This window comes from Ambystoma mexicanum, chromosome 14, assembly GCF_040938575.1.
Source record: "Ambystoma mexicanum isolate Mex_15411 chromosome 14, UKY_AmexF1_1, whole genome shotgun sequence".
Lineage (NCBI taxonomy): Eukaryota > Metazoa > Chordata > Amphibia > Caudata > Ambystomatidae > Ambystoma > Ambystoma mexicanum.
Window position 1 is genome coordinate 445,313,202 of NC_090940.1, and position 15,007 is coordinate 445,328,208.

Below are 15,007 nucleotides of genomic sequence, written 5' to 3' on the forward strand. Positions count from 1 at the left end.
AACGGACTAACACCTGAGCCGTATTCCTGACGTGTCCCAATACAATATCAGGCAAAGGCAGGCAACTATTAACCATGACACACATCTACCTTCCATTACACTTCCTCACACGGATAAAAGGCAGAGCACGAGAGCACCATCTGAGCGAGGCAAAGCACAACGAGGAAGCAGCAGCTACAAGATGGCAGTTTAAAAAGAGGAGAAAGACGGTGAAACAGAAGGGGATCGCAAGGAAGAAAGTTCCCTTGACCTTTACGACAAGGAATCGTTACTTTCATCAAGTCTCGAAAATAGAAAGCTTAAGGCAGGAAATCAGGCTGAGAAATCTTGCATTGTTTCTCAGAGATAATCAAGGCAGGGAGAATTGCCAGCTGCCGTAGTATTGTACTTGGCTCCAACAAAAAAGCAGCGTCAGTGAAATCCACACAGCCGGTAAATTGGGGAGACCGATACAGGACCGGCCAGTGTTGAAGCCAAGGTTGCAAGCGGCAGCATTGTATGGCGAGCGCTGGAATGAACATTGTATGAAACGCGTGTGATAACCAACGCGAGTAAAGTTGAACTGCAGCTGAGTGATTGAAAGTTGAAACCAAGATACGATACCTTTTGACAGTGGTCCGGCAAAGTGTGTGTGCGCGCTAAATCGAAGGTCTCTGTAAGGTATCAAGCTGAGAGTTGACAAAAGTGAAAGGGTGGCAAAGGATTGTGAATCGAAGTGGTCCTGCGACGGCTCAAGCAAAATCTTGCAAACAATAGAAAGTCTTCGATATTGAACGTTTTGTGTTGGAATAGATAAATTGGTCCGAGCCCGGCAGAGGGAGACAGATTAAAGATTTTGTGTCAAAGCGGATCTGGGCCCGCCTGAGGGGGATCTGGGGTAAACCGTGAATCACCCGAGAAATTGGATACGTGAAAAACCGGAGAACTTTTTGTTAAAGTGGATCTGAGCCCCACAGAGGGGGATCCGCGGTGAATAGTAAACCACCTAAGAAAATTGTGTATATCCTTTATTGTTCGTTTGTTGTGTCGGGCCCTCTGAAAGAAGAAACTTTGAATGGCAAAGAAACTTTGGCACAGAAGGCCATAATGTTGAAGTTTTGAACTGCACCCTTGTGCTAGAGAAGCCAGAGACTGCGCTAAGCTAGAGTGTGCCGCCTTATCCCGTACTGAAAACGTGGGAAAGGGAAGCCAAGGGCTTGAATATCCTGACGTATCATTTCTTGAGCACTTTTGTTTTGCATAACATTGTTTCCCACACTATTTGTATTTAGAGTAAAGGATTGGCAATAGGTGTATTGGTATATAGGCCCTTTCATTTTGACAAGACACCACTAGCACTGCGTTATTATTTGATGGTCGTAGCTTGCTCCAATCTTTACAATTAGGATTAGATGGCCGTTTTTCAAACCCAATTGAAGTTCAGTAAACACCCTTGAACTGTGGTCACGTGTCTGTCTTACTGTTGATACCATGTCTTGCTTACAGTGCCCACCACGACGACTGTTGACAAGAGATGCAAAAACAAGAACAGTTGACTTCTGCAAGAGCTTAACCCTCACATCACGAAAACACAAGTCTTTAGGAAAGGTTCATCATAAACGGTAGGTAACCAAGATAAGCACGGGGAAAGCCAAAGGCAAGATCTACAAGAACGTCCCCATGCAGAACTCCCATGATGGAAAATGTGCAAAGAAGTTCTAATTCGTCAAAGTGAGGAAGTCCACAAGCCAGTGCTCTAAATTTAAATGCAGAGACAGAAACCAAGTAACACCAGCATAGCCATAATCGAGGAAAATCCATAGCACTAATCGGAAACCGAGGCCAGCAGGTCCAAGAAAGTCATGAGTCTGTACATGGGACAGAAATGTTGCGAATTCGAAACTCGGTTGAAAATCAACACAAGCTATCCGACTGCAGATTTTACTTCTGTGGCAGTTCAGTGCGTGTCGCATGTCCTGCATAAGTTGCGATTTACATGTAGCAGCGTCCCTGCATGCTATTGCCTAGGAGATGTGGTCTTTCTGGGAATGCTGCGCTCAGCTGTTCCTTATTGGAGTGTTCGTGCCTTGTGGGTAGTTGTGACCGGAGTAGTATGCTGAAATGTGACATGGACTCACCTGTACACTTCAAGAGCTGACCACCATATTTGACAAATCTGGCAAATTCGCTATTTTTACAACCCCAAGAAATCCTTCCCTCTTGTTAAAAGTAAGGGACATGAATAAAAATCCTGTGGAATGTATCTATTTCTTAACTGCGACAAAGGGGCACGCCACGGATGCAATGGAGAAGAACCAGCAGTGTTCTAGTTGTTTCATTGACTCTGACTCTGCCTTTCCTCTCTGCATTTCCATCTCACAACCATCCTGATGAGAATCGACTATGCTGGGGTCTCTTCCCCTTGCCCTACCTGGCTTGCAGCACCACCTACACAATTACTGGGGTAAGCCTGGTGGTTGTGTGCAAAGTACACGGGTGCAGCAATTTTACCACTAAAAAATCCAACATTTTAAAAATTGACATTTATTGCTGCGCACGTTGAGAAGCCGCTGGGATGTGCTGTTTTGTGTTGTGCATCCACCTTTGTATGACTCTTGTGCCACTTCTTTGGCAACCTCACCAGCCATCCTCATTGACTTTGGCTCTCCAACATGGCCGCTCCGACTTTTGCCATTCTTCCAGCTGCCTTGGCTGACCCTGCTCCCCTCCCGTTGGTTGCTCATGGCCCTAAGCCAATCGCTGCAACCGGGAGGCGGGAGCCGGCCAGAACACCGAAGGCCCACAACAAAGGCCCTGTCTACCCCTGTCCACCATGTTACGCCGCAACGCTGCTCCCCCTGACTGTGTATGCCCACCACCCACCCCCTTGCCCCTTGACTGTGTGTATGCCCCCACCCCATTGCCCCCTGACTGTGTATAAACCATCCCACCCAGTTGCCCCTGACTGTATATGCCACCCACCCCGTTGCCCCCTGACTGTGTATGCCCCCTACCCACCCTGTTGCCCCACTGTGTATGCCCCCACCCACCCCGTTGCCTCCTCACTGTGTATGCCCCCCACCCACCCCATTGTCCCCGACTGTGTATGACCACCACCTACCCTGTTGCACCCTGACTGTGTATGCCACCCACCCCATTGCCCCCTGACTTTGTATGCCCCCTACCGACCCAGTTTCCCCCTGTGTATGCCCCCACCCACCCTGTTGCCCCCTGACTGTATATGCCCCCACCCACCCTGTTGCCCCCCGACTCTGTGTATGCTTCCTACCCACCCGAGCCCCCCACCACCTTCTCCCCCATGAGTGTTTCTTTGCCCCTCACTTCCCCCTCCGCTCTAGCACAATTTGTCAGGTCTTGACCTATTATGTGGTCGCTTTTGCCCTTCCCCTCCCCCATCTCTTCCCCCTCCTGTGTAAATTCTGGCACAACCCCAATTGTTGCCAGGCATATTAATTGTAGCCGCCTGTCCTGCGCAGTCACCTACCCTCACCTACCCCAAACCCCTCCACTACCTCAATTGCCGTCAGGCATAGTAATTTGTTGCCTCCTTCCTTTCACATCCACCTGCTCCCCCCCCCCTTTTTATGTCCACTAGCACTTACTCTTATCATTTGTCCTGTGACCTTTGATAGCAACCTGTCTCTCTCCCCCCTTTTCTCCTGTCCTCTCCTCCCATCCCCCCCAGCACCTTTCTGTCCTATTATATTTGCTTGTTACGTCCCTCTCCTCCTCCCTCACTCCATACCCCCCTTCCTCTTATTACTCATGCACCACATCAATTGCCGTCAGGCATTGTAATGTAACTGCTTGTATTGTTCGCCTTTTTTTTTCCTTTCCCCTCTCCTCCTTAATTGTTCCTGCACTTGCACTATCTGAAATGTCGCAAAGCTGATTATGAAAGTTGTTTTTCATTCTGATTTGTTTCAAGGACTTGTAAGAATGTATTTGTATTCTCCCTTGCTCCCTTCCTCCTTGAAGCGCTTTGAAACACAACGTGTATAAGCGCTATACAAATGAACAATCAATTCCCCACTACTGTGAATGTTTGTCCAATAAAAACAGAAGAGGGATAAAACTCAAGTTGTTATAGTGGTAGCAGTAGTAGCCGTAACAGTGGTCAGGTGCAAGGAAGAAGTGGTGGCGAACTGAAGGAGAGACCCACGAGGAAAAGCAACCACCATAATGGACATTGTGGGAAGAAATTTAAGACAGTAGGACTGGCTGACAAACTAAGGTTGGAACCCGCCAGAGACGCAACCGACAAACAGCTGTTTGATCGTCAATCACCCCACGGAGGCAGAAAAGAAAGTGTACTCTGGCGAACAATACATGAAATTGCAATGCGTTCCACAACTAGGGAGACCCAGCGAAGACTGCACTGGGAGCCCAACAGATGGCAGAAACCAGGGCTTTGCTCAGTGGTACCATCTCTGTCTTCCCAAAATACAACCGAGACATGTAGACTGTAGCTGAGCTGGAATGTGAACGCTGCTTCTACATGGTGAAGCTGAAAAGGCTATCCTGCCGCCTTCGTGCATTGATGTACACGCTGGAATTTGGACTTGTATGGAAATGGTATAAACCACTGACACATGGGAAGCCGCAAGTCTGACATCTGGACACAAAAAATGTTCAATATACGAGTCTGATACAGTTTCTAGCCAAGCCGGAGATAAAATGGCCCCAAAACTGAGACTATCTTACAACCCGCAAGTGACAAGTACCATCAGGACGATCGGGAAGGGCGGGTCAAGTGACCAGACAGTGTGGACTTTGAAGGTGGATGTCAGCAGCGTTGGGCGAAAGAGCAACTACAGCTCGGGAAGCCTGCTGAAGGAGAGGGAAGCAGCAGTGAAGCCAGCCATACCTGGGACTCGCCTAAACGGGTACGGCATGGGGACGGTGGTGGTTGGACTAACTAATTAAGCCACAAGAGATCACTAAGGGGGGGGGGTAATGTAACCACAAAGAATAACTTATAATTAAACTCCAAAAGAGCTTTAAGAAAGAGTATAAATAGGCCCATTGATGGTTTACCCTGCTCTTCCTCGTCCCAGTGATCCTAAAATGGGAAATTAGCTAAATACTTGGAAGGAGAATAAACCAAGTTTGCCAGATGCTGGGGCAACACTGTGTAGGTAATTGTTAGATAAAACCAGGATAGAACCACTGAGGAAAGACCAAGGGGATTGGCTTGTTCCCCCTGGCATTAACGGTTATGCTTGATGGGTTACCTTCCCCAATAATAAGCAGACCACAAGTAAGAGAGTCTTACTGAGAACCCTATTGATTTTTGTTTTAGGAACGTTCTACATTGGAACTTTGTATTGTGAGGAACCTGAGGGCGTCCTCACTTTTTTCTCCCTGTATCCTACTCTTGGGTGGCCAGGGAAAGGCTGTCGTTTTTGGATCCTGGCCCTGACCCTGGGGCTGGATGTGCGAGGGAGGATCACCTGGGTGGAGGGAACTTGGGAGTGGAGAGAGGACGTCCTTAGGTGAGACATGGTATCCCCCATTTCCTTTTAAGCATGAACCCTCCATCCCTCCAGCCTTTGTAGGCTACTGTCAGCCCTTTTCCTTATCTTCCCTCCAAATGTCTCCCAGAAACACCACCTCCAATACTGGGACGAGTAAGAGACCATCCAGGAAGACATAATCCTGATTTGGATGAGACATACACCCTAGCCCTATACTGTTCATACAGACACACATCAGTCTGGTACCAAGACGAGGAGTCGACTCTGGTGAACTGCTCACACTCTCAGCGCCTCGCACAGCAATCAAACACCACCTGTCGGCTCAGCTAGTCTCCTGTTCTCAAAGCAAATCAGCTAATCATCTTTGCAAGTAGCGAGTCTCGAGCCCTGTCAAAATGTGCTTGTACGAGAATGTCAGAGCAAGCCCTGCTCCAACCTTAGTGTAAAATCTGTCTCTGCTCACTGACTCATGCCATCTCCAACCCCCTCCTGCCAGGCCTCAGTCCCCTGAACCCATGACCCCTGTTCCCTTTGAACAAATCTGGTCCCCAGACCCAACCCCTACACCACCTCAACTTCACCTCCCATATACCTAATCAGGAGTGGTCATATATTTTGGTAGCACTGACACCTATCCCCACTGTGTTTGCAATCGTAAGACTTTGAGGGCGCAAATCATAGACCGGACCTCTGATAAGCATATAGCAACGACCCCCAACACATGCCCCCATAAAAATATAGGTCAGAATGCACCTATTTCTCGCCGACAACCCCCTTTGATGCATTGTTTTGCTTAGTCAGTAGTTCTCACGTGCCAAGTTTCTTATGTAGCCTAGGTCTCATTCCTTTGTGGGACGTGTGTTTATTCAGCTAGCTATTTGGACATGTGCCCGGTAAGGCAAGTGCAGAACCCCCAAAGTTGCTTTCATGCTGATATCCATCTGACCCTCTCCCGATCAGTGAAGGACTCAAAAGAGCTCGACAAAAGCGTGCAGTGTGAAAGCACAGCGTTACACTGCATGGGATCCTCCAAAAGGCACTTCTTGCAACAACAAAAAATTGACAGAGGATACATTTCAAAAGACAATTTGGATGCTTTATTTGGACACATTATATAAACATTGTTGTACAAATAAATAGTTGCTAATTATTTGAACCGGGAAGTGAACTGTTCCACGAGGTCTGCAGTCCTCGATTGTTCTCTCCCTACGTTCTCGTTATGCGCTAAGACCGCTAGTAATGTCTGATATTGCATCCCGTCTATGCTGAAAGGCAATCTCTTGGGCCTGTACTTTAGGCACATATTGTGGAACACCTCCAAATCTCCCATGTGACAGAATTCTGTGGGTCCCTTCAGATCTCTTGATAGTTTTATCGAACATGATCTTCTCAAGAGCTTTGTGTGGAGGTGACGATGGAACCAACCACTTCTTGAGTTCCTGCTCCTCCAATAAAGGTCCATGTGCACATTGGTGAAAATGTTGGTTCTCTGTCCATGAGTGAACGTTGGAACAGTGGTGCATCAATGAACACCATTTTTCAAGTATAATTTCCACAGACCCAGCACAAGTTTTGGAGCTCCACCAAAGATGGTTGTTCAAAGACTGGGACCACTGGAAAATATTTTCAGAATTTTTTATTTATTTATTTATTTATTACCTGCAGCTGTGATATTCTATTGATTGATTTGGCAATGCGCCATACATCAAATTGATGGTGAATATTTGGAAACTGCTAGCGCATGGCCTTGGATATTGAAACATGTCTGTAGGTGGCTATGAGGTCTTTTTGCGTTCCCCTCGATTGGAGATCTTCCAGGGATTTTATGAAACCATGTTTCTCCATGGCCACTGAGGATTTACATTCAGACACCTGTACGACCACCAAACTCACCATTTTTTTAGTTTCAATGTCCTGAAAGTGGTATGTGCAGTACTTTGCTGAAAATCCGGGGCTGTCACACAGTCCATCGCCAGCTAGCCTGAACCGTTTCAGTTAATGTCCTTTCAATTGACATTTGTTCAATTTTCCAAGCTTCACTAATGGCAGGGAATAAATATTATCGTTGGTATTTGTAGTACTGCATTTTAGAAAGGAACTGGAGTCGCACAAATTGACAAACTGGACGGACAACTTACTAAAAGTAGAGCCACTGAAAAGTAAAGCTTCTGTAAAATGCCATTTCCATTTGGCATTTTGCCCAGCATCGGTTGAGCGGACTATGAAAATGTAATGTAGCATGGAGCAGGCCACTGGTGGCTTGGATTATCAGGTTTGTGCCTTGTGATACACGAGTCACATTTACCAATGGCTGCCCGCATACTCTCCCCACCCACCCCCACCCTCACTGGATGGACACATTTCAGCATCAATATAATCTGTACCAGGCAGCTGTCGAATACAATGTATTTGTGCTCCTTTATTAGACTATTGTTCTGCATGAATGTGGTTTGTGACTCAACTGTGGTGGACATATTGGCCGAACAGGACACCCTGAAGTCGAGATCTTTGGCTAGTTCCTCGGTCAATTGCGTTTCAGCTTGTGTTATTTGCGCATGAATTGGAGAAACCATCAATGTTGATTGTTTATTTGGTGGCCCTTTTTTTGCAGGTGTATGCTGTGTGAAGTAGTGTCTGAGTAATTCAAAAGCATCTTTCTTATAATCAGTTTCTTCTTCATCTTGTCGAGTTCACATTATTGCAACGGTCCAAAAACACTTTGCTTGCTTCGCCGGTCACATTCAGTTTATTTTCTGGCCATTGGGCATAAGCATCTCGAGTCTGCTTATTGACTGGACTACGCTGTGCCTCAAATATTAGTTGCCCCATGGTGAAATCTGTTTGGCAAGCTGCATCTTTCGTTTCATTTGTTGTCTGTGTCTTAATACTTCGTTTTCTCGTCGGCCTCTTCTGATGGGTTGTAAAAACTTGTTCAATGCAAATCGAACATACAGTATATAGCACTTTAGATTTTTTTTTTAAAACCTTGTTATGAAGACACCAGCCCAAACCACTTTTTGTAGACAAAATTGTTTTAGTTAACCTTGTTTTCTTGATTTTCGGTGAAACTGTGTTCTTCACTGTAACGACCGCACCAGCAAGCTAGTCCACCACCTCTGATCCATGTCTCTTGTAATTCCTGACCTTGTATATATCCCTTGAATAGAATATTCATTAAAAAAGTCAATTGTTTTTTAAATATAATTCTTTCCTCACACACATCGCTTGAATACATACCCTTGTAAACTGTGTATGTCATTTAGTCAAAATATACATTTTGAATTTCACCTGATTGATGGCTAGTGTACTCGATCAGAGATCACTGTGCAAAACCCACTGTTTGTAATGTTGCACTCGAGCATTTTGCATTGTATTCGGCATTAGGGTAGAAATTGTAACGTTAGAACTCAAATGGTAAAAGTTTGAAAAGATGCTTGTTTATAATAATGTCACTGTCTAATAGTATCAGATGTAGCATTAACTCTTTCATTCAATGGAACTGGCAGTATGCCGACCTCATGCTCTGGACCAGCTCCAAAGGATGATGTAATTGTAGAAGTCCCAGCATCCCCCTGTAATAAAGTACTTGTTTTAGTGTGGATGAAAACGGGGAAATTGAACTTACACAATCTGACGTAGTCAATGGTACATATCAATATAAACCCATAGATGAAACATTATGTGAACAAACGGGATACTTAATATGAAATAGTGTATCAAGTGGGTGTGTATGTGATTGAGTGACGTGTATATGGCGTGGTCGTATGTGGAGCAGGGGCGCAGCCTGCTTCAGAGGAGCCTGCCTGGAGACACTGGGTCTGGGGAGGCCATGTGAACAATGGCCCCTGCGCGGAAGATGCATTTGAAGTGTACATGGGGTTTGGCACCTTGGCTGTTCCCACCCAGTCAGCCCTGCCAGGACAAGTGAGCATGTCCTTGATTCACTGAAATATTGAAACAACCATTCATAAAAGTTAAGTTGTGTTTTATTTTGTTGCTGATGTTGATGGCACAAATGTACTACACATTGTATGCTTCAGGTTGCAGCACAGTGTGGGAAAGATCCCCTGTACTGACCGCTGTCACTAGGGAATGTGTCTCTAATGGCACCAATGACACAGGCGGGTATTACTTGTCGAACACTGGGTCCTAGCCTCCCATGAAGCCACCATGTAAACGCACAATAGGCCACCAGCCTGTACCACCTGTGGAAGAGAAAGTTACAAACTGTGTTTAAATGAACAAGATAAGTGCATCAAACCTTAGTTGAAAATGCAACTTTTATCCTATGGCATTGGTGCCAGTACAAATGCTACTTCACGAATCAATCAACTTGGGTTTTAAAGTGTAGACACATTATAAACATGAACACTCGTGCATTCTATAACGTTTGGGGCACAGAGAAATATTGTTTCTTGGTTGTGCGTGAAAGACACTTAAGATGTCCACTATGATTTCCCCAAATCGCAAGTGATGTAAAGAATTGCAAGAATACATACATTTGGCAATGATCGATCAAAATTACGACAATATAGGAGACAAACATTAAATGTTAGTGGCCTAACTGACATCACATCTAGAGTAGACTTACTCATCACTTGGATTGCGAGTGCGAACTGTTGCGCAAAGTTCGTGCATAAGCACCATCATAATCCTCATCACGGACCGTGTGAGGCAGGCTGCCCTCAAATCATGCAGCTCGGTAACGCATTGCGGCCGTGTCTCGTCTTCCGATATGTAGGACAAGCATCCAGAGTTTTCTCGGCAGCATCAGTTCTCCTCCTCTGTTGGTATTACCTCGCACCGATTGCTGGTACACCAGGTGGAGACTTTGTCCATGCGACTGGGCTCAGGCTCTTGATCTGGTGATTTGTTTTCCCAACTGTCGTCCGAAGCCCCATCGTTTCATCATCTTTCTCTTTCCAGTAATTCCGCCTCCGAATACTCCGGCTCGTCCTGGTAGGGCTGGATTGTTGCCATTATGTAACAAATTTAAAATACATAGTAACGATAGTACTAGTATCTGTTTGCACGGGCTACGAGCAACGAAGATAGCTGAACAGAGCAGAAACGAGCCACAGGATACCCAAATAAAGACAGTGAAACGATTAAAAATGCAACTCTGATGTTGTTTGAGAAGCGGTCTGTTTATACTTATTGAGGAAAGGGGCGTCCTGCCATTTCCACAGAGACTTGTAATTAGCTGGAGCACAGAGAACGTTGACACGAGACTTGCACTGGCATTGTGAAATGGGCCGTAAGTGTCTAGTGATGTCCGCTTCACGGGCAGGGATATGATTTAGTGCCGCCAGGGCAGTTCACCTTAGGGCGATGCACCAACGGATAAGATTAGCACAAGATGGCCGCGCCCGGCTGCCTGATTTCGCATGTGTAAAAGTGAGAAACTACGGTAAGGTACATAGGAAATGTTTGTACGATCGATCAACGTATGCTTAAAAACACCTGCTCGAACGCTCGGGACAATAATATTTGAGAGCGCTAGTCCTTTAAGAGGAAACCTGTATTGGCAACCTGTACTGGCAAGAGCCAGAGGAATACATAGTGCCCAACCAAGCCACTGTACAGTGTCAGAGAAGTGTGACACTAATGAAGGAACAAAGCTTCACTGTAAAAGGAAGGCAGTGGCAAATTGCTGATGTAAAACAGTCAAGAAGGGGTATTGGTTGAGTGACAAGTAATGGGTGGACCGTGTGGTCCGGCAACTGCGCCTAGACCGAGTAGTCCCCTGTATGGAAAAGCCAATGAAAGTATCCATAAAGAAGCTTGTGTTTTGCGACAGACGCTTATGTGATTTTGAAGTTAAGAAACAGAACTACTTATTATTTACTGTTAAACTTTTATTCGACAATGTCATCCAGTTACGTTTTATAAAATGCATTAAATCACACAATTATCACAAATACACAAAGTAAATAACACAGGTAAAAGATATAAAACAAAACTTATACAGGACTGCTGGAAAAGACTGTTCCAATGATTTGCCATATAGCCACAAATAATAACGAGATGGATAACTGTCCCAAAGGCATTACTGGGGAAGCAGGAGAGCTATACTTGCAGCCTGTTGCCCAGTTGAAGTGCCATTTTTCACCTCAAGATCCATACTTTATGCAAGAAATGGGTCACAGCAACCACAGTTAGGGGAGTGGGAGGGAGTAATTGATTAGACCAGAAATTCCACGGCACTAGGCCATGACTTGATCCCTGCCTCCAGCAAGACGGGTCTCTGGTATTTATATGAACCTTAACCACTGGAATGGTTTACAAGATAACATAAAATGTGATATTGACTCCTTGGGCGCACCACACAGGGGGTATCCGGCAGAACCAAGGGTGCACCACACAGGGTATCTGGCAGAACCAAGGCCATTCCATTTGGCGGTAAAAGCGGTGATAGGCAATATACCTAATTTTACTCTTGTGATCTTCCAATGGCAGGCCTGATCTGATCTGATCCAGATTGGATTTAAATCCATACATGTTACTCTGAGCTAAATAAGCAGTCCCCAACCTTAACTTTGAAGCCTCAAGAAGGAGCGTTTCCATAGCTCTGTTTTATTTGAGGCTTTGTTTGATTCCAGCTCAGATCACAGAGCCTGCTTTGCTCATTCCAGAACTCGCCCATTTTCAGGTAGAATAATACATTTTTTAAGTGGGTAAGCCATTTCAATCTGCTTGCACCTTCCATTGACCTAATATATACCAGTGCCTCCCTACACGTTTCAAGGTCTAGTCTAGTCAACAATCTGGCCCAAAGGGAGATAGGCTGATACATAATAGATGGACTCAAAGGGAGTGTGCCACATTCCAAATGCACTAGTGCGGTCGGAGCACTTGGTGATAACTGCAAAAAAAAAGTTTGAAAGTTATTTTCTTAGAAGGATCTCTGCATTCTCATACCCCCATAGCTCTGAACCATAGAAGGCAGCGGAGACAATCTGCCTCTGATATAGCTCTAATGCAGGTGAGATTGCACCACTCCCAGGATGACAAAAAAAGCCAAAATTGCTCCACTATATTAAGTCAACGTGGCTGCCACACTGGCTAGATGGTGGGCCCATTCCGGGGCTAGCCTGAATTCTCACACTCAAATAGTCAAAACCTTTGACTTTTTCTAGTACCTTGTTGTCAATCATAATTTGGAGAGTGCCCTCTTCCCGCCTTTTGATTCGAGAACCATCGACTCCGTCTTGGCCGTATTAATGCCATGACACAGCTCCCTAGATTTCCTTATGAAGCCGGCTAGAAATTCCTTTAGGCCCTGCGGTGATGTAGCTATTAGGACAGTGTCATCCGCGTACAATAATGCAGGGAACTTGGTTGTAGCCAGCTTCGGGCAGTCCTGCCCCCTTACCCCCACGAACATGTCTACAATTCCTTGTATATATAGATTGAACAAGAGGGTGGGGGGCCACGGCACAGCCCTGCCTGACTCACAAAGCCACCTCAAAGTATGAAGTTTGTTCGCGGCCGAGATTATAACGTGCACAGGACACAGTATTGGAGTATAAAGCTGATATACCTATCAAATGCTATGGTACTTTCCGCTCTATCAGGACCTTCTACAGCTGTTCGCGGGACAGTCAAATGCTGTCCTACAGTCCATGAATAGTACATACAAGCATCTTTTTAATAAGACTGTGTATTTTTGGATAATAAGAAATTACATAAGACACTGGTCCATGGTACCCCATCCCTTTTGAAAGCCTACCCGCTGCACACTTATCCATTTATGGTCCACCCATGTCTGGAGAGATTTCAAGATTATTTTTCCAAACGGCTTCGTAGCCCAGTTGAAGAGCGATATAGGTCTAAAATTGACCGTGCTATCCCTACCTCCCTTCTTGTATACCGGGATGATGACTGCCCTGCAGAATGAGTCTGGGACCCTGCCTGTGAATATCAATGTCCTATAGACCTGGAGTAGTATATCCGCCCAGGTACTAGACTCATCCTTCTAAAAATCCAATGGTATTAGGTCTGGACCGGTGCCTTACCATTTTTGGAAGAGTCTAGAGCTTCCTCTACATCCTGCAGCGTAATACATAATGGATTAGTACAAGTTCCACCTTTGATAGCAAATGAGTGTGTTAAAGGGGGCTCTGCTGCATAAAGAGCACCACAAAAATGGGCCCTCTCACCGTCTCCACCAATGCTATCTGTCTTTTGAGGGTCCCCTTTAAGATCACTATCGGAGACCAGCTTCCAAAACAAAACATTGTTTCTCGATTGCCAGGCATTGTGCAATCCTTCCAATTTCTCTTTTAGATATTTGGTCTTTCTATCATAAAGTAGGTTTTTGTAATGGGTTCTCAAAGAACGAAGCAGGGGTTTGTTAGTCCCGAGGGATCTCGGAGGCATTTTTCTATGTCTCCCTTTGCATGCCCCTCCAGTAGTTAGTTTACTCATACGTTTCGCCGCAGTCCCCGAAACATATGGTTCCACATTTATTTTCAACATTTCAGACTCGTCCAAGACCCCAAAAGGCTTGGTTTCTGAATTATAGATTACCTTGACATTAGTTAAAATTGATGCATACGTATTCTGGTTCAGCTCGGGGGTTAGGATCTTTGCCCATTTCAATGGTCTTCGCACAAGGTCTTTAACCCTATTGGGTCCCTTCCTTCTTGAGGGCTTTCCTTCCAGACTCTAGATGTTCCAATTTTAAATGCATAGCCAACGGGCGGCGGTCACTTTCAGACCTGTCAATAACTAAGCTCACTCAAGAACTATTTATGTGAACCAGTGATAAGTATTGATGTCAAAAAGAGCTGGGAAGGGTTCGAAGGAATTGTGTTGTGTTTTGAAAAGCTGGAAGATTTGAACTCTTGGGGGAAGGGAGCCCTGATACCGTGGGGCTGTTTGGAATTTGGGCAAGTGGAAGCTGATTACAATCCAAGAGCTGGAAGAAGCTCTGAACTTTTATTTTGAACACTATTAATTTTGATGCTGACATCCCATCACATCCCAGGGGGATAGCTCGGCGGCAACGTGCTCGCCTTGGAAACAAGACGACACAAAGCAACACAGGTTGGATCCCCGGGTCCGTGCTTAGAAACCTCTGGCTATTAAGTGTTATAAATACGCAACTAGTACATATTCCTGTAACAGCGCCTCGATGCCCCCAGGCTGTGTGAGCGCTTTAAAAATGCAAATAAATAAATACAATTGTATACAGTTAGTTGTGAGGGCAAATATAGGTTTTGGACACAATTTGATTTGGACTTCCTGAAACAGTTTATCCTTAGCTTTCTTTAGGTATGGAAATTCCAGCTTAGACTAGGACAAGTTAGGCCATACTCCATCTTGCCTTTTACGTTAATACAACTATTGAGAACCAATCCTGAACCCGTTGTCTTTGTCTACTTAATTGTAATTGTTTATTTATGCAGCGCTTATGCACTGGTGGAGTGCTTCACAGTATACAAGAACTGAAGGCGGCTGCAGAAGAGCAGCCAAAAGACTTTTATTTTCCCTTTTATAGTAGATTTTGCAGCATTTAGAGTGTG

The 15,007-nt window shown here is 45.3% G+C and overlaps 1 protein-coding gene across 3 annotated transcripts in view; it reads left to right on the forward strand.

The window, feature by feature from the left end:
• The window catches only part of KTN1 (kinectin 1), a 3,101,875-nt gene that overhangs the window by 123,982 nt on the left and 2,962,886 nt on the right, over window positions 1-15,007 (forward strand). The gene's annotated exons all lie outside the window — the stretch shown is intronic.